This window comes from Schistocerca americana, chromosome 1 (genome assembly GCF_021461395.2).
Source record: "Schistocerca americana isolate TAMUIC-IGC-003095 chromosome 1, iqSchAmer2.1, whole genome shotgun sequence".
NCBI lineage: Eukaryota > Metazoa > Arthropoda > Insecta > Orthoptera > Acrididae > Schistocerca > Schistocerca americana.
In genome coordinates, this window is record NC_060119.1 from 1,190,195,466 (window position 1) to 1,190,222,195 (window position 26,730).

Below are 26,730 nucleotides of genomic sequence, written 5' to 3' on the forward strand. Positions count from 1 at the left end.
CGGGGCCTTCATTGATATTCTCCGTGAATTGTGCTTTATCGAATGATATTTTAGTCCTATTCGGGCTTTCTGTTCCTGTGTTTCTCTGATTTGTACTTTGGCATTATTCATGAGTTTGTAATTAAAGCTATAATGTCTGCAAAAACAAAGCAATCTGCGGTAATTTTACTTGAGTTTCTTCCTAGATTAACACCCCTAACATTGGTGGATTTCCTCTGTTATCTCTCTACGTTTTTTAATACACGTTCGAAAAGTAGTGGTTCCCAACCACCTCCGTGTGTTACTCCTGACTTTATTCTAAAAGATTTTGACAGTTGCACCATAAATTTTACTTTCTATGTTGTGTTTCTTTAAATTCCTTTATTTGAACCTGTTGTCTTATTATCGAGTCCACATTCCTTAATAATATTAATTAGTGCAATTTCATTAATGTTTTCTGTCAAACATATGACAATGTTTTGCACCGATGGTCTAGTGTTAACGTCTTTGATTAGTTATCAAAACGTCCTCGGTCCTGGGCACGAAACCCGCTACTGCTTAAACTTTTATTAATAATCAGCATTCGCAGACGAAGACATCCTGCATAAGAAGTCACTCTCATTCTGACAACGGCCTTGTCAGAGGGCAAAGGAGCGGACAGAGGTTCAGGGCACTCTCTTGTCATAGTCGTGCGAAACAGCCCCCAAAGGAGAAAGAATCAACAATGGTCAACGACATGAGGATTCAGAAGGTAATGGAAACTAATGCATTAAAGACATGTAACATGTATCCACAAGACATGTGGCCTGTAACTGAAGAAGTGTTCTAATGGTCTCTCCATTGGCATGGCCTACGTTTCATCAGAAATTAGACAAGCAAAATGAGTTGATTCGACAACAGAATCTTGACGGCGCTATGCTGATAGTCATAGACCATTCCCTTTTGTCACTAATGTGAGGGCAGCACCTTTTTGTGACTAACAGACATTTTAGACTGTAAGTATTAAAAGAAGTAAGTACACCTGATAACGTTGACCCTAATATGTGTCGATAAAAAGGGGGTTAATGTAAACTTATTGTATTTCAATATTACAGGCTTAAAAAGTAAACTATTTTTGGGCAAAGCCTTCTAATCCACTGAAGAGAATGTCCACAGAAACTTTTAAATTCAATATTTTTTTTAGTTTGTTGTATTTAGTTTACAGTTTCCTGTTCAGAAAAAGATCTATTGCTTGCCAGTACCAATAACCTAGGTGTCGTTCAGCTATGGAGAAAAAAGTTAACTCGATGAAGATTTGGGCACTCCGTTTGTCTTAGCAGTATACGTCATTTATCATTGTACATAAAACTGTGTTTTTTAAGTAATCGTGTATGTATGTAATCGCTGTACCTAAAAGGCAGTGTCCTGACTGACTCACTAACTCACCATCACCCAGCCAAAACCGCTAAGGATAGAACTTGAAATTAGGAGAAGGTTTGGATCTTAAACTGTAGGTGTCGTTTAAGAAGGGATTTTTCGAAATTCCAGTCCTAAGAGGGTAAAATAGAGGATGAAGGGCTTTTTAGAAAAATTCGCTACTAAGGCAACTTTCAATGAAAATTTCTATTTAGTTTCTCGGTCCGAAATAAAGAAATACGTAGGTTGCAACTTAAATAGTGGCAGCTATTTATTCACAACCGATACAAAAGAGTTACATGTTTGCACCTGTTACTGTTTTTCAAAGTAGTCACCAGCTTTGTGTAGAACCCGTTGCCAGCGATGTGGAAGGCGTGGTATACCGTTAGCAGAGCACGTTCTGTTGATGGTGCGAATGGAGAGGTCTATAGGCTGTCAAATCACTGGAACAGTTCTGAAGCGAATGCCACGAAGTGGTTCCTTCATCTTCAGAATCAGATCAAAGTCACAAGGACTTAAGTCCGGGGAGTGAGGTGGATGGTACAGTACTTCGCAGTCCCATCGAACGAACAGATCAGCCACAGCTTGCGCTGTATGCGCCCACGCATTGTCGTGCAAAATGATGGGTGGGTTGCGCAGAAAGTGTGCCGCTTCTTTCACAAAGCTGGTCGCAGGTGATGCTCCAAAAATGACCAGCTTCTACACAACGCTGGTGACTACTTTGGTGCCGGCCGTTGTGGCCGAGCAGTTCTAGGCGCTTCAGTCCGGAAGCGCGCTGCTGCTACGGTCGCAGGTTTGAACCCTGACGCGGGCATGGGTGTGTGTTGTCGTTAGGTTAGTTAGGTTTAAGTAGTTCTAATTCTAGGGGACTGATGACCTCAGATGTTAAGTCCCATCGTGCTCAGAGCCATTTGAACCATTTTTGGCTACTTTGAAGGACAGTAACAGGTGCAAACATGTAACTCTTTTGTAATCGTTGTGAATAAATAGTTGCCACTATTTAAGTTCCAACCGTCATACATGCTTCAGCATTTTTGGAAATATAACACTATGGGTGTGAAATAGTTGGCGAAAGTTTTTTTATAAATATATCGTTATTAAAGTACTACTAAAGTATTTTTAAATCTTCATTTATGAACACCGGTTCTTCTCGGTTACAGGTAAAAAAAAAGAAGGTTCAGCGTTTTTGGAAATTCAACCCCTAAGGGAGTGAAATAGGGGATGAGTTTTTTTATGAAAATATTTTATTATGAAAGCATTTTTAGACCTAAATCTATGAAATTTTAAAGTTGGCTTCTGAGTTAGACATTAAAACTACGTGTTTCACTGTTTATGGAAATTTAACCCCTGCGGGCGTGAAACTGGGGGAGAAAGCGTTTATGGAAATATTCACTGTGCAAGCTAAATCTCTGAAAATTTGTATTTGGATTTTCTTTCAGAAATAAAACATATGCATGTCACTGTTTTTGGAAATTGAACCACTAAGGGTATGAACTAAGGGGATAACCGTTTTACGAAATCATTTCCTTGCGAAAGCATTTTTAAACGTAAATCTTTGAAAATTGGTGTTTCACTTCTCAGTTTCATTGTTTATGAAAATTCGACCCAGAAGGGGCTGAAATAGTGTCAGACTGATTCACTGACCCACCACCGGCCAGCCCAAACCGCTAAGGGTAGAAACTTGAAGTTTGGAGAGGGTGTGGAATTTATACTGTATTCATTGTCTAAGAAGGGACTGTCCGCAATTCGCCTCCTAAGGGGTGGAGTAGGGGAGGAAAAGCTTTTTGGAAATGTGTTGCTGTTAAGGAAATTTTGAAACTAGTGCTATGAAAACTGGTATTTGGTTTCTCAGTCCGAAAGTAAAAAATACTTGTTTCACTATTTTTGAAAATTTAATCACTAAGGGGGTAAAATAGTGGGTAAAAGAGTTTCTGAAAAACGAGTAATTACTAAGGAACTACTAAAGGATCTTTAAGGCTACAGCTACGGAAATTGATAATTGACATCTCAGTTAGAAAAGAAAAATCCGTGTTACAGTATTTCTGGAAACTGAACTTATAAGGGAGTGTAATAGGGGATAAATCTTTTTCAAAAAATGTTTCGTGACATTAAAAAATTTAAAGCTTAGTTTACGAAAATTGGTATTTCATTCCTGATGTAGATATAAATAAATATTTGTTAGCTATGGAAATACCTCCACAAGACGCAAAAGGCTTGATTAACTGAAACCTTGGACTCCGGCTACCAGAATTGATTTTTGGTCAGAAGTACATTCGGAAAAGACCATGTTTATACGGCCTTAATATTTTCACTCTTTGAGGAAAACGTTGGTGACTGAAATTTCATGAGAAGAATCTGCCGCCCTTTGTTTTAATGATTGCCACCTCAGTTATCGTATCGCATCCGTGGCACTCGCTCCACTGTTTCGCCATATCACAAAACGATCTGCCCTTCTTTGGACTTTTTCTATGTCCCCCGTCAAACCTGTCTTACGCAGATCCCACACCGCACAGCAGTACTCCAGAAAAGGGCGGACAAGCATGGTGTGCGGTGTCTATTAAGTTGACCTGTAGCTGTTCTGTCTGTGATCGTTCTATATTAAACATTTTTGGAAGGGGACCGCCAACAGCCGTTAAGTAATATATAAAATGAATTTGAACAATCAGCTGTTTTTATTTTAAACACAAATTCTACCGGTTTCGGTCTTGGACCTTCTTCACGAATGAAGAGTTAAAATGGTTTAAGCCACCACATTGCATTAGTCACTACTTAAAATGTGTAGTGCATACCATGAATGTAAATATGTGGTATAGGACTTTAAAAGCAAACATCCGAATACTCGGTGTAAAACTAACAGCGTAGTTTCAAAGCAAATTAATAAAATTAATATTTCTAAAATATATAAATTAATTGAAAAGTTCGAAAATATAAAATAAAAAGTTCATTCAGCATTTGAACAAAGCAACGCTTTCTGAAAAGCCACAATAGAAAAATAAATATTGGGCATAAAATCAACTGACAGCTTGTGAAACTCGTTTTTCCAGGACGTGCTCAGTGGAATGAAGTGTAGAAACTAGATCCAATCGTGAAGATCTCAAAAAGCAAAGAACAGTACTACATCAAACGCATTACCATTAGTGAACGATGATAAACTCATGAAGCACCATAGTTTGGGGAAGCCCTGTACCTTTGCAAAAAATGTAAAAAAAAAAAAACAGTGAAAAGGACGAAATGAACGATTTGCACAGTCACTTTGCCAACTCCATTCAGGCAGATGCTACTGCGCCATGGAAATCTGACTCTCACGTTACCTTTATTCCTTCATTGTAACCGGCATATTCTAATCCAAATCAGCTGAAGCATTCAAGTGAACACGTAGACCGCTTTCGCTTCGGTAACACTCCTTTAACCATTGTACTGGAAAATAAGTATTATTCGGTATACACCGTTTCCAAAAAGTGCGCAGTGGAACTGATACATAGATCGTACATAACAGCTTCTCAACCTGGACTGTTCTTGGCAGTCCCTAGCAATAATATAGGCTCCTTCTCTCTATTATATTACCAAATCTGTTTTTTTATTATTTCTTTCCTTTTAATTTAAAAAGAGGCTTTTTCCATAAGCTTTCTGAGCATGTTGTACGTAGCACACTGTTCCATTACCGAGTACTTTTGGATTTGAGAGTCCCGTGCTACCTCAGAAGGAATGTAGTGAAAGTAAAGCGGACAGCATAAATGTTCTGAAAAGAACTTATGTGTCGCTTCAAATGCGGGTCACGTTCGCTTCCCGGGTAAAACGGAGATTTTAAACGACCTCTAATGTTTTGAGGCAAAGGGTACAAAATTAACATCAATTACTATCGACGATACTGAGGGCACAATCACATCAGCCAAATAATACTGGTACAATTTCGATTGTTAGCGTGCTCCGAAACTTTCGCGGCGATTCTAATCCCACAAAATGTTGAACGTTTCGGTAAATAAAGATCCGCGTTAACCCTGCTAACTCTGAATAAAAGCAAACAAAACAGTTAATGCCGGTCCGGAACAGCAGCAATCCCTGCCCGAACATTACCGAGGAATGACGGCGCGTGTTTTGAGTCCAGAATAGCTATATAATCAAATGGCAATGTCCGAGTATAAACGAGATTTTCATACGTTCTCTCCAGCGCTCTGAATGGGATTGGTTGCTGTGTTTACGGTTTAGCAATAGGATGGGCAATTAAATACCGGGACTCCCTCCAAACTCGGATGCACAGGAAGCTTCACCCATAAAGGACAAGGGGACAGATGGGGGAGGAGAAAGGGGGGAAGTAGTAGAAGTGAAAGGGTGGGGGAGGGGGATGAAAAATGCGGACAGCACACTGTGGAACAGAGGGTCCACCGCAAAATTTTCTTTCCCCTTTTTGTGGAATGAGGAGATCTAGTTAGGGAAACGTAAACTCTGAAAAATTGCTGCCTCTCCCAGTTTCGCCCAATTAAGTTATAGCCGAAAGTAAAGCAAGTAAAACGGGGCCATAATTAGTGCCTAGCGCCGGTGGAGGAAAGAAAATCCCGAAAAGAGAAAGGGGAAGTACGTCTGTGGTGTGCACACTACCGATATAACTCCGAATTCGCTTCCCCATGAATAATGATGACAAAATTCTGTAAGCGAATTGAATTTCTTGTTTGAAATCTTCCGACGTATGAAAATACTGGACCGTCCAAAACGAACAATATGTATACGGAGCTCATTTTATACGTTTGTGTTATGCAAATGAATATGTGATGAAAGAAAGCAGACAGCATATACTTCAAGTGTCACGAATAGTCTCTAAGTGCTACCGAAATTTACATCCATATCTGACAGTCCAATAAACAGTCTGACATGACGCCACTCCATCAAAAGCTGTTTTCATTCGCATCAAGTAAAGGAATCATATTTTTCGTTTGACAGTGTCGAATTGTGACGACTCATTTTTTTCATTTTTTCTTTCCTTTTTTTTATTTAAATCGGGCTATATATTAATTTCGTATTTCCAGTTATACAGAAAGTTACAAATTACATTTTTACAGCTGAACCTTAGGATGTTTACACTAACTTTTTATGCTTTGGAAACATTGCGACGTTGTAAATCAGTTTTGGAATTAGGCACAATGTTAGGAAGAACTCCACTTACAGCTGACGAAATTTCTGCTTATTAAAACACAACCAATTTTTTGGCTTAAAGTCGCATCATCAGATGCAACCTACACGGTAAAAAGCAAAGTCAAAATTTACTACCGAGCGAGGTGGCGCAGTGGTTAGCACACTGGACTCGCATTCGGGAGGACGAAGGTTCAATCCCGTGTCCGGCCATCCTGATTTAGGTTTTCCGTGATTTCCCTAAATCGTTTCAGGCGAATGCCGAGATGGTTCCTTTGAAAGGGCACGGCCGATTTCCTTCCCAATCCTTCCCTAACCCGAGCTTGCGCTCCGTCTCTAATGACCTCGTTGTCGACGGGACATTAAACACTAACCACCACCACCACCACCAAAATTTACTATTCAAAAGCAACATTAAGTTGAGCGAAAGGTAAAGAAGAAGTGCTCCATAGTATTGGCGATATTCTCTGTATATTAAGTTTTGAGTATGAACGATGGGCATGCTTACGATGTTTTAACGTTTGTGATATTTTAGGCATTCCTTTATTCATTTTAATATCCACGTAATGCGATGACACTATACTTCGTGTTTTACCACGTAGGTTGCAGCTGATGCGACTTTAAGCCGGGAAACCGGTTGTATTTTAATAAACACTCCTGTAAATGGAAAAAAGAACACATTGACACCGGTGTGTCAGACCCACCATACTTGCTCCGGACACTGCGAGAGGGCTGTACAAGCAATGATCACACGCACGGCACAGCGGACACACCAGGAACCGCGGTGTTGGCCGTCGAATGGCGCTAGCTGCGCAGCATTTGTGCACCGCCGCCGTCAGTGTCAGCCAGTTTGCCGTGGCATACGGAGCTCCATCGCAGTCTTTAACACTGGTAGCATGCCGCGACAGCGTGGACGTGAACCGTATGTGCAGTTGACGGACTTTGAGCGAGGGCGTATAGTGGGCATGCGGGAGGCCGGGTGGACGTACCGCCGAATTGCTCAACACGTGGGGCGTGAGGTCTCCACAGTACATCGATGTTGTCGCCAGTGGTCGGCGGAAGGTGCACGTGCCCGTCGACCTGGGACCGGACCGCAGCGACGCACGGATGCACGCCAAGACCGTAGGATCCTACGCAGTGCCGTAGGGGACCGCACCGCCACTTCCCAGCAAATTAGGGACACTGTTGCTCCTGGGGTATCGGCGAGGACCATTCGCAACCGTCTCCATGAAGCTGGGCTACGGTCCCGCACACCGTTAGGCCGTCTTCCGCTCACGCCCCAACATCGTGCAGCCCGCCTCCAGTGGTGTCGCGACAGGCGTGAATGGAGGGACGAATGGAGACGTGTCGTGTTCAGCGATGAGAGTCGCTTCTGCCTTGGTGCCAATGATGGTCGTATGCGTGTTTGGCGCCGTGCAGGTGAGCGCCACAATCAGGACTGCATACGACCGAGGCACACAGGGCCAACACCCGGCATCATGGTGTGGGGAGCGATCTCCTACACTGGCCGTACACCACTGGTGATCGTCGAGGGGACACTGAATAGTGCACGGTACATCCAAACCGTCATCGAACCCATCGTTCTACCATTCCTAGACCGGCAAGGGAACTTGCTGTTCCAACAGGACAATGCACGTCCGCATGTATCCCGTGCCACCCAACGTGCTCTAGAAGGTGTAAGTCAATTACCCTGGCCAGCAAGATCTCCGGATCTGTCCCCCATTGAGCATGTTTGGGACTGGATGAAGCGTCGTCTCGCGCGGTCTGCACGTCCAGCACGAACGCTGGTCCAACTGAGGCGCCAGGTGGAAATGGCATGGCAAGCCGTTCCACAGGACTACATCCAGCATCTCTACGATCGTCTCCATGGGAGAATAGCAGCCTGCACTGCTGCGAGAGGTGGATACACACTGTACTAGTGCCGACATGGTGCATGCTCTGTTGCCTGTGTCTATGTGCCTGTGGTTCTGTCAGTGTGATCATGTAATGTATCTGACCCCAGGAATGTGTCAATAAAGTTTCCCTTCCTGGGAAAATAAATTCACGGTGTTCTTATTTCAATTTCCAGGAGTATATTTCACCAGCTGGAAGCGGAGTTCTTCCTAACATCATGCCTTTCATTGGCTGCGGCAGCCCAGAATATAAAATAATTTCTGGCATTAGGGGATGAAATGCTGTTCCCGTACTGAGATAGTGGGTGTAGATTCCGAACCTGCTGAATCCAATTGGACAGAAATCTGCTTCGTAATGGTCAAGGACAACTGACCCCAAACTATAACTTCACCTCAGTGAATGTCGCGCAACGGATACTCAAAACAAGAGGCATGTGCAATATCACCAGCAGCAAGCAAGGAAGCAAGGTCTCAAACCGTAACAGCACATTGCATTAACTTATGTATCTACTGAGAACCCAGAGCAGAAGATAGTGAGGATAGAGAGAGGGCTACGAAAGTAAAGAAGAAGTCGCTTTCGGCCTTTGCCAAGATAAATTTGTAGTTTATTAATCGAAATGGTACATCCCTTACTTCTACAGGTTCGCGATGTACGCAAACTAGAGACTATTATACAAAGTAATATCACCAATAAGACTAAATTTCAAGTTAATTCGACGACCGTTAATAATTATAGATAGAGTATCAACCTAAGACAGCTTACACATACATCGAGTCCTTACACATAAAGATTTGACAGAATAAGAAACTGCCAGATGTTTCACTAAGAGTCATAACTTGCGACTGGGTAAACATAAAAGTCTTCCAGGCTTACGTACTGGGAAGCTCTCCAATCCTACAGCACTAGATCGTAAAGCAGAACCAACAAGAACAACACCAGTAGTTAACCATATTCGTCCAGGAACAACTTGGACGCCTATCAAAGGACCGTTAAGACATCCACCACGATAAATTGTGTGACCAGAGCACAGCAGTATCAAAATTCATATTATACTCTACTGCACATCTAAAACAGTCTAGTAGATTGTAGTACGCCATCTGTAAACGCGATGTACAAGCACATGTCGGCGCGGCTTGTGAACGACTGAGTGCCGTCTTAACGGATTCATGAATTATATAGCTATGTGCAAATAGTATGACGTAAATGAGACGATCGGCGAAAAGTTTTAATCGGAACTTATTCCACGCGCCTTGACAGAGGGTGTTCTAGCGGCACGGCTCGCGCTGCCGTTGTGCTAAATCCTTGGTATAACGCGAACATGTAGAAGTAAGGGATGTAAATTTTGAATTACTAAGCTACACATTGATCTTTTCAAAAGCCGAGAGGCGATTTCTTCTTGTCTTTTGCAGCTCTTGCCCCACTTCAGTGCCGGCCGCGGTGGTCTAGCGGTTCTAGGCGCTCAGTCTGGAGCCGCGCGACTGCTACGGCCGCAGGTTCGAAACCTGCCTCGGGCATGGATGTGTGTGATGTCCTTAGGTTAGTTAGGTTTAAGTAGTTCTAAGTTCTAGGGGGCTGATGACCATAGATGTTAAGTCCCATAGTGCTCAGAGTCATTTTAGAGCCCCCACTTCAGTATCCTGTGCTGTGGGTTCTCAATCGATTACGACAGTTAGTTCCTAACCCAGTATAAACACTAAGCCCGTATTTCCTTACAATCGTCACGTCCCCATTACACTGATCATCCAGAACATTATGACTACGCAACTACTATCGATACAAACCCGTCTGGACGATAGCAGCGTCAGCTGGCGAGGAACGACTGCTAGTCAGACACACACAAGGTGCATATGGTAACAGTGAGCGTGTTGTCCGTGTTCAGAAACAGGAAGGCGTGCGACCTATCTCGGTTGACCGAGGACAGACTGTAATGGCCCGGAGGCTCGGCACGAGAATTTCGGTAACTGCGCGACCTGTCGGGTATTCGAGGAGTGCTGTGATGACTGTCTTCAACAAGTAGTCTATATTAGGTGAAAATATGTCCAGACGCCGTGGAGAAGCGCGACCGCCCATCAATACAGATGTCGGACATTGTAGGCTGGACAGACTGGTACCACAGGACAGGCGGCGAACTGTGGCGAAACTACCATTGGACTTTACTGCTGATTAGAGTACAACTGAGTATGAATACACAGTGCAACGAGCATTCCAAAGATGGGCCTCCGCAGCCGACGACCCGTGCATGAGCCAATGTTAACAACATGACGTCGGCATCATCAAGGCTATACCTTGTCGATTTAGCCACGTTCCTCTCTCCATTGTCATCCTCTTCAATTCTTCATACGGTTTTATTCCCATATCTTCTTTGATGTTGTTAAAATACGTTGCTCTTGGCCTGCCTCTTGGTTTTGTCCCTAAAACTTTTCCTTCAAATACATTCTTTGGGAACTGGTTGTGTCTCATTATGTGCCCTACAATTTTTGATTTTCTTCTTCCTATATAATTTAGCAGGGTTCTGTTCTCATTCACTTCTCTTAAGACCTGTTCATTACTTATTCTATCTATCCAGCTTGTTTTCGTCATTCTTCTCCATATCCACATTTCCATTGCTTCCAGTCTCTTTTTCGCTGCCTTTCCCAGAGTCCATACTTTACATCCGTATGTTAAGACACTCCACACAAACGCTTTGGCAAACTTTTTCCTACTTCATAGGCGTATATGATTGTCTGTTACTAAATTCCTTTTATTTTGGAAAGCTTGCTTTGCCAAAGCTACTCTTCTCTTTATATCTGTGATACATTTATTGTCGTCAGTGACTGTGCTCCCCAAATAACAGAAGTTCTCAACCTGCTCTAGAACATCATCTTCTAGTTTAATATTAACTTTACCATTTTCTTTTGTCTTCCCTACTACCATAGTCTTTGTTATCTTCTTCTCGGCAACTGCGACTAAAATAGGTAAGTGACCATCGGCACCGGATATTGACGCAGTGGTAGAGCGTTGCGTGGTCTGATGAATCCCAATATCGTCTTCATCATGCCGCCGAAAGGGCGCGAACCCGTCTTACAGGGGAATAGCTCCTTGACACCTGTGCGGCGAGACGGAGACAATCTGACGGCGGCTCCATTACGCTCTGGGAAACATTCACGTGGGCATCCATAGGTCCAGTGGAGCTCTTACAAGGTACCATGACGGCCAAGGGGTGTCGTTCACCTGTTGCAGACCACGTGCACCCCTTCATGGCGATAATGTTTCCCGACGGCAGTGACATTTTTCAACAAGATGATACGCCATACCACAAGGCCAGGAGTGTGAAGGAGTGGTTCGAGGAACAGAGAGGTAGGTTCCGATTGATGTGCTGCCCCCCATCCCCCTCCCCCCAACTTGCCATATCTGAACCCGATCGAACAGATCTGGGGTTTGATTGACCGTGGCGTCAGAGTTCATGACCCCCATCCCGGAAATATGTGACTTGTGTGTGCAGATGCGGTGCTTTCTTCCTCCAGCGACCTACCAAGGCCTCGTTGCTTCCATGTCACACGTCGCCGCCGTTATCCGTACCAAAGGTGGACTCACCAGCTATTAGATAGGTGGTCATAAATTTCTGGCTGTTTTCCTTCTGGGAAGCACTAGTGACATGTTATGCTAATTCTTTCTTCTTTCTTTGTTTTGCCTGGGCCTTTGTCCCGCAGTTTGCGCAGGACCGGCACTGTTACAATCGGATTTGGTATGGTTAATTCGAAGGGGTGGCCGGATGCCCTTGCTGCCTCCACTCCATACCCCACGGGATGGAATCAGTGTACCTCAGCTGTCTGCGTCTAGGGTAAATAATGAAATAGTGCAAACATGTTGTAAATGTCTGCGAGTCGTGTAACAGAGGTGGGACGTGGGGACCATCCCAGTATTTACCTAGTGGGATGTGGAAAACTGCCTAAAAACCACATCCAGGCTGGCTGCCACACTGGCCCTCGTCGTTAATCTGTCGTGCGGATTCGATCCGGGGCCAGCGCGCCTACCTGAGTCCAGGAACCAGCGCATTAGTGCCCTTCGCTAACCTGGTGGGTCAGTGACATCTTATGCTAATTATCTGCACTAAAATGGCTAGGCTGCCAACTGTTCGGTGACACAGACAGCAACGCCAGTGGAGCAGTGAAAGACAACATCACACCAATTTTGCGCACCATGATATTCTAACCTACCCGTTACCTACGAGTGACGAAGATGAAGTTTTGCACTTCTACACCTCATCAGTGCCCAGGTAGAAGTGTCGTCTTTGAATGGCATCATCTCTACAGCAGTTCTCACAACGGGCGTTTGTATTAGCCAATTAGGGGTTGCTGCATCCCTGTATTCTACATGAATTTTTAGTATTATTTGATAATAACTGCGGCTTTAATCATCCCAGGTGACTTGGTGGGAGATAGACCATCTTGGCCTATATATCTTGAATATGTGGGTTACTTTTTATAGCAAACAGGTCATACACAGTCCCAATGCAGGGTTGTGGTCTGTTTCATTCCATTTTCCAGCAGACATCAATACCTTTTTAGACGCGTGGAGCCAGTCCATCAGCGGGAAACGCAGTGTTGCGTTCCAAATCATCATTACACAAGGGGCTATTGCTTATCATCAAACCCACACTAAGGCTAACTGGCTGCTTTCCAGTCCGGTATCCGCCCTCACTTCAAGTTTCATCACAACCACAACACCTGACACTTAATTGACTGTCTACTTATTTATTTGTTCCATTGCTTTACAGCCTGTCACTAGAAACACGTTAATTTTATACGATGCGTCGGTGTGATTTAACTGTTTCCAAGACATGTAGTTGACTGCTTAAGAGAAGGAAAGAGCCACATGGTAGTTCTATATATTGGGCTTATCGATGAAAATGTAAATTTTGTGCAATGGAAACGACCAATTTTAGAGTTTTATAACCGGTTGTCTATTACAAAAAGAGTGAGTGTTTAAGACTGATCGTTGATCACGTAAAAGGAATAAAGATCTAAGATTATAAGGGAGCACTGGAGAATGGGATCAATCAACCTTAGGGCTGTGGTCAGTTTAGAGGATGGGGAGGGGCTAGATTTCTAGCCACCTGGTATCTGGAAAATCATTGGGCGTTGTTAGACCTATAGGGCACGAAAGCGACATTCTATAACAGTATGAGTTGGACCAAGGGAGTGGAACCCATACCTACTAGGATTAACATAGGGTACTGAGCGTATGCAGAGAAGACCTACACGAATAGTCACAGGATTGATTGACTCAAGCGAGGGCATCACGAAAATAACTGTGGTTCATACATTTGCCAATCCGACTTTGTTAGTAGGTTCATATGCCCTTCTGTATTTGTTCATTATACTGCATAGTGGTTTTTGCCAGTAGTACGTGTTATTGTGAGACATTGTGTACTGCTGCGTTTATTGGCCATTCTATGTTCTGCATAAGGGTTAGCTGTTGAGTTGTTCGCTAGGGCAAGTTGCTATATAATATTGACAGTAACTGTGTTACAAGAGATGATTAGTTAGGGTATCAAGTGCGGATACTCTTCTCAGGTGAAGTTTTATTTCCGCTTTGCCATGACACTAGATACCACATTGCCGAATCAGGCTGGCGACCCCCCCTCCCCCCCGCTCCCCTTCCGCACAAACACTCAAAACCCGTTTGCTTTGCTGTTGTTTCTGTTTCACTTAATTCACGATTACGAAATTATAGCGCGATTCTTCGCAATTAGGTACAGTCACGGTCTGGCGAAACCCTTCACCGAAGGTTAGCATTATCGGCGATTGCCAATTTAGTATGACCCCAGTAGTGTTACAAGAGTTCTTCCAAGTGTAGGATGGTAGGACAGTTTGATTTTAGGCTTCATGGTGTGACTCAACGTCTGTTGAGAGGTAGCAGAAGAATGTGGTCTTAGGTCCCAGTGAAAAAATCTAGTCACTATGACATGCGCTGGTATTATGGGACAACTGGACTGTGACAGTATAGGGTTAAATATTTCATCGTAAATGTGTCAAGTTGTAAACCGTAATCTCGCAAGATGACGGTAATGAATAAGGAAAATGGCCAGTTGTATTAGTAGAAACTGCAAAAGCTGCATCTGTTTACTGAGGCAACTGGCCATTTTCCTGTTTTATTATCACCATCTTGCGAGATTATGTCTACAACTTGGCTTGTTCAGGATGAAATTTTCAACCATCTATTGTCATAGTTTTGTTGACCCATAGTAGTAATACATGATATTGCATGACTACAACCAAAGATGATTTCTTTCAATGCATGTTCACCGATTTTTTACGATTTGAGAGATATGTCATCTTCAAAGCAGTTAACATATTATTTATACAACACCGTTATGTCGGTTTGTTACATGTTCGCTTTTACTATTGGAGTTGACTCTTCTTCTAAATTTTGTTCAGCTTCTATCCATTGTCTTATATGGAAGTGTATTATCCAAGATTTTCTTAGGCTACATTTCCTCCATTTGTTTATAGATCTGAAGATGACTGTAGAAAGCAACAGAAAATATTCATCGTGCTTTACTTGTATAACGGAAACTGCGGTCTAGCCATTAAAAGTATGTTACATTAAATAATAAATTCAGGAATACGACATGAACGACCATTGAAGCAAAACAGTCCAGTAAACAAGGGCTCTAAAATGTATAGCTAAGAGGTACGAACACTTCATTTTCTACACAGTGAAACAAACCCCTTTTACAGCAAGCTCTTGGCTTTCGATATTTCGAGAGGTGGTAGTATGGATCAAAACAAGAAAATAATTTCTGTTAATCATGAGCTCTAGAGTGCATATCTTAACAGCTATTGACACTTTCTCGGTCGGCCGGAGTGGCCGACGGTTCTAGGCGCTTCAGTCTGGAACCGCGCGACCGCTACGGTCGCAGGTTCGAATCCTGCCTCGGGAATGGATGTGTGTGATGTCCTTAGGTTAGTTAGGTTTAAGTAGTTCTATGTTCTAGGGGACTGATGACCTCAGATGTTAAGTCCCATAGTGCTCAGAGCCATTTGAACCATTTGACACTTTCTCGTCTTCGTTACTGTGAAGTGCTCAGAGCTCTTAAGGTATGCATTTTAGAGCCCGGGTTTACTAGGTTCTTTTGCTTCGGTTCATCGTTCCTGTCATATTTCTGAATATTGACCATTCCTCCTAGTACACAACGTATCGTGAACAAAAACGGTCGTAGCATACTTCCCTGGGGCACTCTGCCGTTACTTATGTCTCAAATGAACACATGTTGGTCAGAACAGCACAGTGCGTTCCATTGCTAACCCCTTAACGCCGAGTGTCGTGAATTCGAATCATACCGATGCTGTGCTAGTAATTGTAAGGCTAACTGTTTTTGAATGCCAGTGCCGGTAGATGCTGATTCTTCAAAAAGCTACCAACGCTTCTGACAAGTGCTGCATTCTCCTGAGAGTACCCCTAAAGTACCACCATTTTTTATGTTCGTCTTTGATCTAGAAATTTATTCAGCCTTTAAGGGGTTGAAAGTCTCTGAGCCATATTTTTCTTCCGTAAGCTGGGACCTTTGTAAACACTCTGCAATGTGGCACTGTATCAAACACCTCCCATATACCAAAGAATGTCGAATCAGTCTTAGCACTTCATCCATCGTTCGCATATCGTCCGATAAAAAGGCAAGCTGAGTTTCGCACGAGCATTGCATTTTAAATTCGTGTTGATTTGTAGACAGGAACATCTCTCTGTAGAAGTGCAGATACTGTGTGTGATCAGAATGAAATTGTGACTGTGCAGCGGAGTGTGCGCTGATATGACACTTCCTGACGGATTAAAACTGTGTGTCGGGCCGAGACTCGAACTTAGGAACTTTGTCTTACAAGGAAAAGTGCTCTATCAGCCTTTTTTTTTTCTATATTGCTCTCCGAATTTGTTCGGGGAGGGCGTCCGATGACAGCCATTTAACTTCTTTGTTGATCCACTCACTCAGTTTTTTGTTACAGAGTGTAGCTATTCCTCTGACCGAACACTCTGAGCTACCGTGCCGGCATCAGGTTAGCTACCCAAGCACCACTCACAACCTGTGCTCACAGCTTTACTTCCATCAGTACCTCGCCTCCTACCTTCCAAACTTCACAGAAACTCTTCTGCGAGTTCGAGTCTCGGTCTGGCACACAGTTATAATCTGCCAGGAAGTTTCACTGTCTGTGATCATTGGTACCTTCATATTTTCCCACTTCAGTGTGGCAGTTGTTTAGTTGCTTTTTTCTCTGCGTCTAAGTCTTCCTGCAAACACGCCAAATAATATCTGACGTTTTCTGCACTTAGTAAGTGCACCACTAAGTGGACCACAGCTGTCAGTATAAATAAAACATTTTGCGTCCACAAGTCCAAACTTCAACACCTGACCTGCTGCTGAGGGGAAAATAAGCATTAATGGCTTGCTCCTCCACACATTCACTTGCAAGTACTAATCACATAAAACACACTGACAAGGGGAGGCCGCCAATTGTGAAATTCAGATTCGATTCATACTGCGCATAATAGAAGCTCGTGGCCAGAGGTGTAATGTGGCAAAGCACCAAGATGCACTTCTCAGCCGTTGTCGAGAAAATCGAGTTAAAAGAAACCGTTGCGGTGAAGTACTCTCTACGGTTATTTATTTTTTATAGCGTCGTGGCGCAGTGGTAAGCACTCTGGATCAAAATCTAAAGGTCGCCGTATCGAATCTCGCGCCATGCAACTTTTTTTTATTATTTGTTTTTTTGTAATTCAAGTATATATATATATATATATATATATATATATATATATATATATATATATATATAATTCCCGGCTATCAGTTGCAAGAATTATGCATATAATAAGTTGTTGAAAGTCGTTTGTCGTGGAAAAATAAAACTTGAAATAAAACAGAATATCACAAATAGTATTCAAGTGGATACAATTTATTTCAAAGTACGGTATACAGTCGCACATAATTAACAATTAGCGACCAGAAGTAGCTGGAGTATCGCACGAACCAGAGTGATAGGTATCATAGAAACATGGAAAGCAGAAAACAGCGCGACATCGTCCACATCTGATAAACGATGCGTTTTTACAAGAACAATTGTTTTGTAAATGATCTGTTGGGAAACACACCTGATTGACGTTCTGAAAAAATTATTCTATCGTTCGTCAGGTTTGATGCATACCACGCGTATCGTATCATATCGGCAAAAATCGGAGAAGGCAATTGACGGTGGATATATATATATATATATATATATATATATATATATATATATATATATATATATGTGTGTGTGTGTGTGTGTGTGTGTGTGTGTGTATGCATTTGAATTACAAAAAACAAAATAAAAAAATTTGCATGGCGCGAGATTCGATCCAGTGACCTTCGGATAACGAACCTGAGCACTTACCACTGCGCCACGACGCTGTAGGAAACTATAAATCGTAGTGAGTATTTCACCGCAGCGGTTTCTTTTAACTGTCGATTTTCTCGACAATGGCTGAGAAGTGCATCTTGGTGCTTTGCCACATTACACCTCTGGCCATGAGCTTTTATTACGCACAGTATGAATCGAATCTGAATTTCACAATTGGCGGCCTCCCCTTGTGAGACGTGCGCGACTCGCAGTCATGCCGTTTATTGCTCGCAATCTTGTTTTTGTGGTTCTGTCGCCTCGTTTTTTCTTTTTTTTTAATTCGATTTACTGGCGTTACCAGGTTATCGGTTTGCTTGCCCGTGAGTGGCAGGAGCAGCGCTTATCGATAAGTGCACTGTCGTACCATCTCTGGAGCGACCGCTAGTATTTCTGGGTCGTCTGCAGTTCAGTCGGGGACGGAGCACCAGTAGGGCGCGGACAGCTTGTACTTGCCGACCGCTGGCCACACACATCAACTGTCCGACGGAAGGTTGGTCATTCGGTTGGTCGTCTCACTGCGCGACGTTTATTTGGTCATTTGACCGTTTCTGGGCCCCATCAATTGGTCTTTTTGCCGGACGTGGGTCGGTTCCTTCCTCGTGCAGAGATGTCGTCGCCGATGGGCAAGAGTAACCTCTGCATTGGTGGGTCCGAGCCAGTGTGGCCGGGTCGCCGTGTCTCCGACTTCCGAACGGACATCGAGTTGAGTCGTGTTGGAGCTGCAGTGAGGTCCGCACAGCCAAGACTCGCCCGACCGTTGCCGATACTCATAACTTGAGTGGGGACGACCTTTGTTGGCCGTCGGTTGTCTCATCGAACTACATATGTTTGGTCGCCGACCGCTTACGGAAACTCTCCGTGCATGTGACTTGTCATTTACCTTGTTCTACTACGGTGATTGGTTTTAGGATTGTCAGAGTTCTTGGTGCAAGTGTTTGCGTGGAACTGTGTGTGGTTTCTGTGATTTCCGCTGAGCAGATGAATGCAGTCTGCGTACTGGAGTAGTCAGTCGGTCGGTTGCAACAGAGCAGCGAGCAAGTCTCCGCGGCGTAAGGTCAGGCCGGAATTGATTAGGTTGTTGGATGGATCGTCAGCCGTCTCTAGGTCATGCTGCCACCCAATTATTTAGTGTTACGCTTGGCTGCCTGTCTCACCTAAACTGTTGTTAGAGTTTCCTTCCCAGGCCGACCCTTGGAACACTTCTGAGCATCACTGTTTGTTGTTTCTGATTGTCATTTTATTTGGTCGCAGGTATTGTGCCAGGCCTTCAGCCGTGTATTGATATAGTCTTTTTTATGTTTAGTGCATGGCTTTCAGCCGAAATTCATAACAACTTTAAGATTAGGCTTTCAGCCGTGTTTCATTTAAAATTCTTGTTGCTCTGTATTTGTTGTTGTTGTTGTGGTCTTCAGTCCTGAGACTGGTTTGATGCAGCTCTCCATGCTACCCTATCCCGTGCAAGCTTCTTCATCTCCCAGTACCTACTGCAACCTACATCCTTCTGAATCTGCTTAGTGTATTCATCTCTTGGTCTCCCCGTATGATTTTTACCCTCCACGCTGCCCTCCAATACTAAATTGGTGATCCCTTGATGCCTCAGAACATGTCCTACCAACCGATCCCTTCTTCTGGTCAAGTTGTGCCACAAACTTCTCTTCTCCCCAATCCTATTCAATACTTCCTCATTAGTTATGTGATCTACCCATCTAATCTTCAGCATTCTTCTGTAGCACCACATTTCAAAAGCTTCTATTCTCTTCTTGTCCAAACTATTTACCGTCCATGTTTCACTTCCATACATGGCTACACTCCACACAAATACTTTCAGAAATAACTTCCTGACACTTAAATCTATACTCGACGTTAACAAATTTCTCTTCTTCAGAAACGCTTTCCTTGCCATTGCCAGTTTACATTTTATATCCTCTCTACTTCGTCCATCATCAGTTATTTTGCTCCCCAAATAGCAAAACTCCTTTACTACTTTAAGTATCTCATTTCCTAATGTAATACCCTCAGCATCACCCGACTTAACTCGACTACATTCCATTATCCTCGTTTTGCTTTTGTTGATGTTCATCTTATATCCTCCCTTCAAGACACCATCCATTCCGTTCAACTGCTCTTCCAAGTGCTTTGCTGTCTCTGACAGAATTACAATGTCATCGGCGAACCTCAAAGTTTTTATTTCTTCTCCATGGATTTTAATACCTACTCCAAATTTTTCTTTTGTTTCCTTTACTGCTTGCTCAGTATAGAGATTGAATAACATCGGGGAGAGGCTACAACCCTGTCTTACTCCCTTCCCAACCTCTGCTTCCCTTTCATGTCCCTCAACTCTTATAACTGCCATCTGGTTTCTGTACAAGTTGTAAATAGCCTTTCGCTCCCTGTATTTTGCCCCTGCCACCTTTAGAATTTGAAAGAGAGTATTCCAGTCAACATTGTATTTAGGCCTTCAGAATCTGTGGCTTTAAGATGTAAATCCTTGTCTGTAAGGTTTCCCTTTAATTATCTTGAATTCTTGAAACGGCATTCAGCCGTGTTCTATAATTGTTTACCTTAAGGTTGTCTTTAATTATTCTTGAGTAATTGTTTGGGCCTTCAGCCGACAAGATACTTCACGTTTTCTTAGGACGGTTTTTGTTGTGCTGTGTGAAAGTTTATCTTTAAAGCCTCTCTTTTGTTATGTAAAGAAAATTTTTAGTGGGCCTTCAGCCGAAGAATTAATTTGAATTTTCCTTAATATGGCATTTAGCCGGAATTTGTAAATGCTTGGCTTTTAAAGAATTCCTTAGCTGATCTGAAATATTATTTCGGCCCTTCGCCGAGAAGATATTGTAGTTTTGCTTAAGTGAGGCCTTCAGCCGTTACTCTAAATCCTGGTGTTTTAAAAGCAATAATTTAAACTTATTCTGGAAAAGTTACTTGGGCCCTCAGCCGTGAATTGATCTTTGTTGTTTTAAAGAGAAAACTGTGCATTGGTTTGAGGAATAAAGTTTGTATGTGTTCTTGTATAACTAACAGTAATTGACCTTGGCTCCTTTCCACAACCTGATCCGCTGTGTCCTGCGAGACCAGATTCTACACACTTCTCTTAATAGTTGTAATTATTAGTTCGCAGATGAAGGAAATACTGATGTAATGTTGTTCAGGACCAATAAAAATATCTGCAGATATACCCCTAAAACACTGTATTAGACAGAATATGCTCGAGAATTCTGGAGCAAACTGATGCTAAAGATAATAGTCTGTAAATTTGGGGGTACGTTCTTTTATTCTTCTTACATGTGGGAGTCACTTCTGCCTTTTTCCAATCACTCTGGCTATCCAGCTGCAGAACGTAGAATAGTCTGCAAAACCAAATCGGCGTACCATTTCCACATGTTTTCCACTCCTTCAGCTGATTTTAAATGCCAGAGGTGCCTGTCTCGGTCCCCCGTACTGGAGATTGTGCAGCGATCAGTCAGTGGTACGTTTGTAGTATCTTGACCTACATCTACACCATACTCCGGAAGCCACCTAATGGTGCGTGGCGGAGGATACTTTTTGTACCACTAACTCAGCCCTCCAACCCTGTTCAACTTGTGAATAGCGCTTAAGGAAGAATGGCTGTCGGTAAGCTCCTGTATTGGCTGTAACATCTCGAATTTTCTCCTTCTGGTCATTATGTGAGACATATGTGGGGGGATGTAATATGCTGTCCGACTGGAAAGTGCTCTCTTGAAATTTCAATAGCAAATCTCTCCACGAACCACAACGCCTCGCTTGTAACGTCTGCCAGTGGAGTTTGTGGAGTACCTCCGTAACGCTCTCGCGCTGGCTAAACGATCCCGAGACGAAAGCCGTTGCTCTTCATTGGATCTTCTCTACATCTTCTATCATTCCTACACGGTAGGGACCACAGCTAGATGAACAATACTCAAGAACCGATCGAACAAACACCTTGAAAGCCACTTCCTTCGTGGATCAGTTACATTTCCTTAACATTCTTCCTATGAATTTGAGACTGCCATCTGCTTTTCCCACGATTTGTTTTATGTGGTCATTCCGTGATATTTTATGGTAGATACTGTTTCCAGCGGTGGTCATCCACAGTGGAGCCGTGTAGCAGTGGATTTATTTTCCTGTATATGCGCAATATGTTATATTTATTTACGTTTAGGGTCTACTGCCAGAGCCTGCACCATTCATCAGCTCTCTGGAGGTCTCTCTGCAAACCGTTACTATTTTATGGCGTTGCTACTTTGTTATAGACAAACCTATCAGACGGGTGATGTGGCCGTGCGGTTCTAGGCGCTACTGTCTGGAACCGAGCGACCGCTACGGTCGCCGGTTCGAATCCTGCCTCGGGCACGGATGTGTGTGATGTCCTTAGGTTTAATTAGTTCTAAGTTCTAGGCGACTGATGACCTCAGAAGTTAAGTCGCATTGTGCTCAGAGTCATTTGAACCATTTGAACCAAACCTATCATCTGTGAACAGCCTTAAGAGGATCCGACGCTTTCTGCTAGGTCGTTTATACACTGGAGACCAAAAGAAACTTGTACAACTACCTAATATCGTGTAGGGCCCCGGCAGTCACGGAGAAGTGCCGCAACACGATGTGGCATGGACTCGACTAATGTTTGAAGTAGTGCTGGAGCGAATTGACACCTGACTCCTGCAGGGATGTTCATAAAACCGTAAGAGAAACAGGGGATGGAGATCTTTTCTGAACAGCATGTTGGAAGGCATCCCAGATTTCCTTCATAATGTTCATAGTTGAGGAGTTTGGTGGCCATCAGAAGTGTTTAAACTCAGAATAGTGTTACTGGAGCCACTCTGTAGATATTATGAACGTGTTAGGTGTCACATTGTCCTGTTAGAATTGCCCAAGTCCGTCGGAATGCACAATGAACATGAATGGATGCAGGTGATCAGACAGGATGCTTACTTACGTGTCGCGTGTCAAGGTCGTGTAAGTAGGCTGTTTAGGTTTTTTTATTGGTAACGCCAACTCTGTATGAAAATCACTGGCTGTGCTGTGTGCAGTCTGTGGCTGCTTTGCATTGTTGTAATACTCGCCATTGTAGTGTTAGGCAGCTGGCTGTGAACAGCGAGTAGCGTTGCGCAGTTGGAGGTGAGCCGCCAGCAGTGGTGGATGTGGGGAGAGAGATGGCGGAGGTTTGTAATTTGTCATGAACTGCTATATTTATATATGATGATATCAAGGTAAATACATTGTTCGTTCTCTATTAATATCTTTCATTTGCTAACTATCCCTATTAGTAGTTAGTGCCTTCCATAGTTTGAATCTTTTATTTAGCTGGCAGCAGTGGCGCTCGCTGTATTGCAGTAGCTTGAGCAGCGAAGATTTTTGTGAGGTAAGTGATTTCTGGAAGGTATAGTTTAATGTTAGTCAGGGCCATTCTTTTGTAGGGATTCTTGAAAGTCAGATTGCGTTGCGCTAACAAAATATTGTGTGTCAGGTTAAGCACAGTCGTGTATAATTTGTTAAAAAGGGGACGTTTCATATGTCGACCCTTAGCCGAGGATACCTCACTGGAATCTTCTGATTTTTTCTTGTAGTTTGTGTAATTAGTGTAGCTATTGTTTATTGCTAGCGCGTAATTGTAGAGAAAATCTCCTTTGTAGTTGCAGTCTTTCATCGTTGTACAGTAAAACAGTTGTGGCATGCATGTAGATTTGCACCAAGTATTTCGCAGCTGCAATTAACTAGATATTATTTTCAGTGCTATGTTAATGTGTTCTCTTATTTTTGATCTTCAAATTGTGTTTTTCTGTGTTGTCGTGTGAAATACTGTGACAATAATGGCGTGTGAAAAACGTAATACTAGGCTCCAAAGCAAACTGAGAAATGACAGCGAAAATGAAAGCAGTATGTTAGCGCCAACGAGTAATGAATTAACTGATGTTCAAAGTAGTAATTTGATAATTGTGCATAGGGAAATGGAGCGGGCGGCAAGCAATGGCGTGGACAGTGAAACAATTAGTGAAGAGGGAAGCATTAGCGATCGATCGGTCGGCAACAGCTTGCCTCAGGAATCCGAAATGACAGGACACAATTTTGCAAATACTGTAGATTCAGGTTTTGCGTCCTCACCGTTTTCTCAAATGAGTCAAGACACATTTTCCGCTTGTCAAAATGTGAATGTTGCCGGTGCAAATTCACTGCCGAAAAGCACAGAGGAACAGATTCCAGACACTAATGCATTGTTATTACAATTAATGCAACAAATGGGACAAAATCTTCAAAAGTTAGACACAATGGAACAAAATCAGAGACAAACACAGCAAAAGCTTCAAAAGTTAGACACAATGGAACAACTCCAGAGACAAACACAGCAACAGTTAGACGCAATGAGACAAAATCTTCAAAAGTTAGACACCACACTTGAACAAACACGTGAAGATTTAACTAGTGAGTTACATAACATTGAATCGAAATGTCAAAAAGTCTGTAATGACGTAAAAAAACAAATTTGTGAGCATTTTCAACCCATTTTTTCGCGGCATGAAAATGTATTACAGAATCACGAAGCAGCCATAAAAGAACCGCAAACCATTGTTCATGAAAATCACGACACCTTGCAAGCTAAAATTGACTCAGTTGCATCTACCGATTCGGTTACGCAACTTGCAAAATCTCAGGAAAACTTAAAGGACACAGTAGATACTATGAAACTTGGTTCAGAAAAACATACAGAGGAAATAATTTCACTATCGGATAAAGTAGCCGAACTTTCAGATCAGTTCACTAACTTATCTACAAAGGTAGATGATGATCTGAATAACACAACACCTGTAGCCTTCACTGACACTGAAGAGTATGTAGAAATTAGAAAATTCAAACAAAATCAAAATCAAATCAATACACAGTACAAAAGAGAAATCCGGGAAGTACAAGATCAGCTGACACAGGTAATACGAGAATTACGTATTTCAGAGGATACTCGCGCCCCAATACGGGAAGAGGGACACAGAAATACGGAACAGCCACAAAATAATAACACAGGGCATTTCGGAAGTTATGAAAGAAATTGGCAATGTGCACCGAATTTTGAGATGGAACGGCCGACACGACCTAACAATGACTGATATGCGACTCGCCGACGTGATGATTTTGACTATAAGCTGTTCATTACTACACGTAAATTCAAAACATTTAAGAATTCTGGCAACGACATTCATCCACAAGCATGGCTCCATCAATTCTCGCATTGTTTTCCTCCCAACTGGTCGTTAGAACAGAGATTAGAATTTATGTGTGGCTACTTGGAGAATGAACCAGCTGTAAGAATGCGATCGGTAATTCACGATTGCCACAGTGAAGGAGAGTTTTACCATGCCTTCCTCTCAGCATATTGGTCTCAAGCCACACAAGACCGAGTAAAACATAGCATCATAATGATGAAACGTTTCGAACAATCTGAATTTTCCAGTCTTATGAAATATTTTGAAGACATGTTGCATAAGAATCAGTATCTTTCAAACCCATACAGCCCCTCAGAACTCATCCGCATTTGCTTAATCAAACTGCCTGAACATTTACGACATATTATTTTGGCAGGACGTTGCAAAGACGACATTGAAGCATTTCAGGGACTCTTACAAGAATTAGAAATTGACACTGACAATCGCGGAACGCGAAACCAGGAACACAACAATTACAGGTCACATCCGTCGCAATTCCGCGATGAAAGAAGTAATAACTTGACACGACAAGGCTATTCTCACAACACAAATCGTGACCAAAACAGACACCACCCGTATGACAACCGTTGGCAGAGTAGTAATAACTACAGGGAAAGATCACCTCTCTGTGGTAATGACTATCACAGAGACAATAAGAGAAACAGACAATATGGGAACCAAAATAAATACTATCAAGGGAGACAGAATAACTTTAGACGCAACGGTCCAGCGCGCAGTTACGACTCAGGGAGAAATTCTCCACCACATGACCGACAAACAAGAAACTATGTAAACTACCGACAAAACGACAGACGTGAATTTCATCAGAACTGGCGGGATTCTAACAGAGCTGGGCCCTCTCGGCAAGGCGAATTTGTAGAAGTTAGGTCTGCTAATCCCAATAACAACGCGCGCCAACAAAGAGGCAGACAATGACTCGCGCCGCAGGCACCCACGTGCGCCGGCTGGCTCAGAGAAAAATAACATAGACACTAACCTTGTGAAAAATTCCAGTATTCTTTACCGACGTATACTGCATGATAATTGCGTTCAAGCTGAAATTCTGAGTACTTTGAAGAGTAAAAGATTGTACCACATTTCACATGTAAAACCGATTATTGAAAGATAATCTGCTTTTTAACTTTTTCTTTGCCATAAAACTTTTCAATTAACGCTACTAGTATGCTTTGTCAGACTTAAGAAACTATTAACATGCAACAATGTTTGAAGTTAAATATCCAGTTTAGAACCTAGGGAACATTGTAAACAGAAATTACGAATGCATTGTTACAGTGAACAGACGACACAGTGTTGTATTTGTACATTCTTGCTTGTTAGTTGCACGATTACGTAACGACTATCAGGCTTACATACTTAGGACATATACTGGTACTGCTAATGAGATTTTAATGCAACATTTTGGTTTACTTGAAAATACATTCCGGATTTAAAGTACTTTCTGAGAGATACCAGATGACACAGTGGTTAGTTTACGTGACAGCTACACGATTATATCATGACGTTACTAATGTGTGACACAATTTACATTGTTGATTTTGCGGAGTATCTGTTTTGTATCTGCACAGTTTTTCTGTATTATTCTGGCAAGTAAAACATGTTTTAATAGTAACTTTTGTGGTATAGCTACAATGAGACAGCCATTTCTGTAGCACAACAATACATTACAGCACAGTAATTTCTTCATCACAACAATAGGAGTAATAACTAAG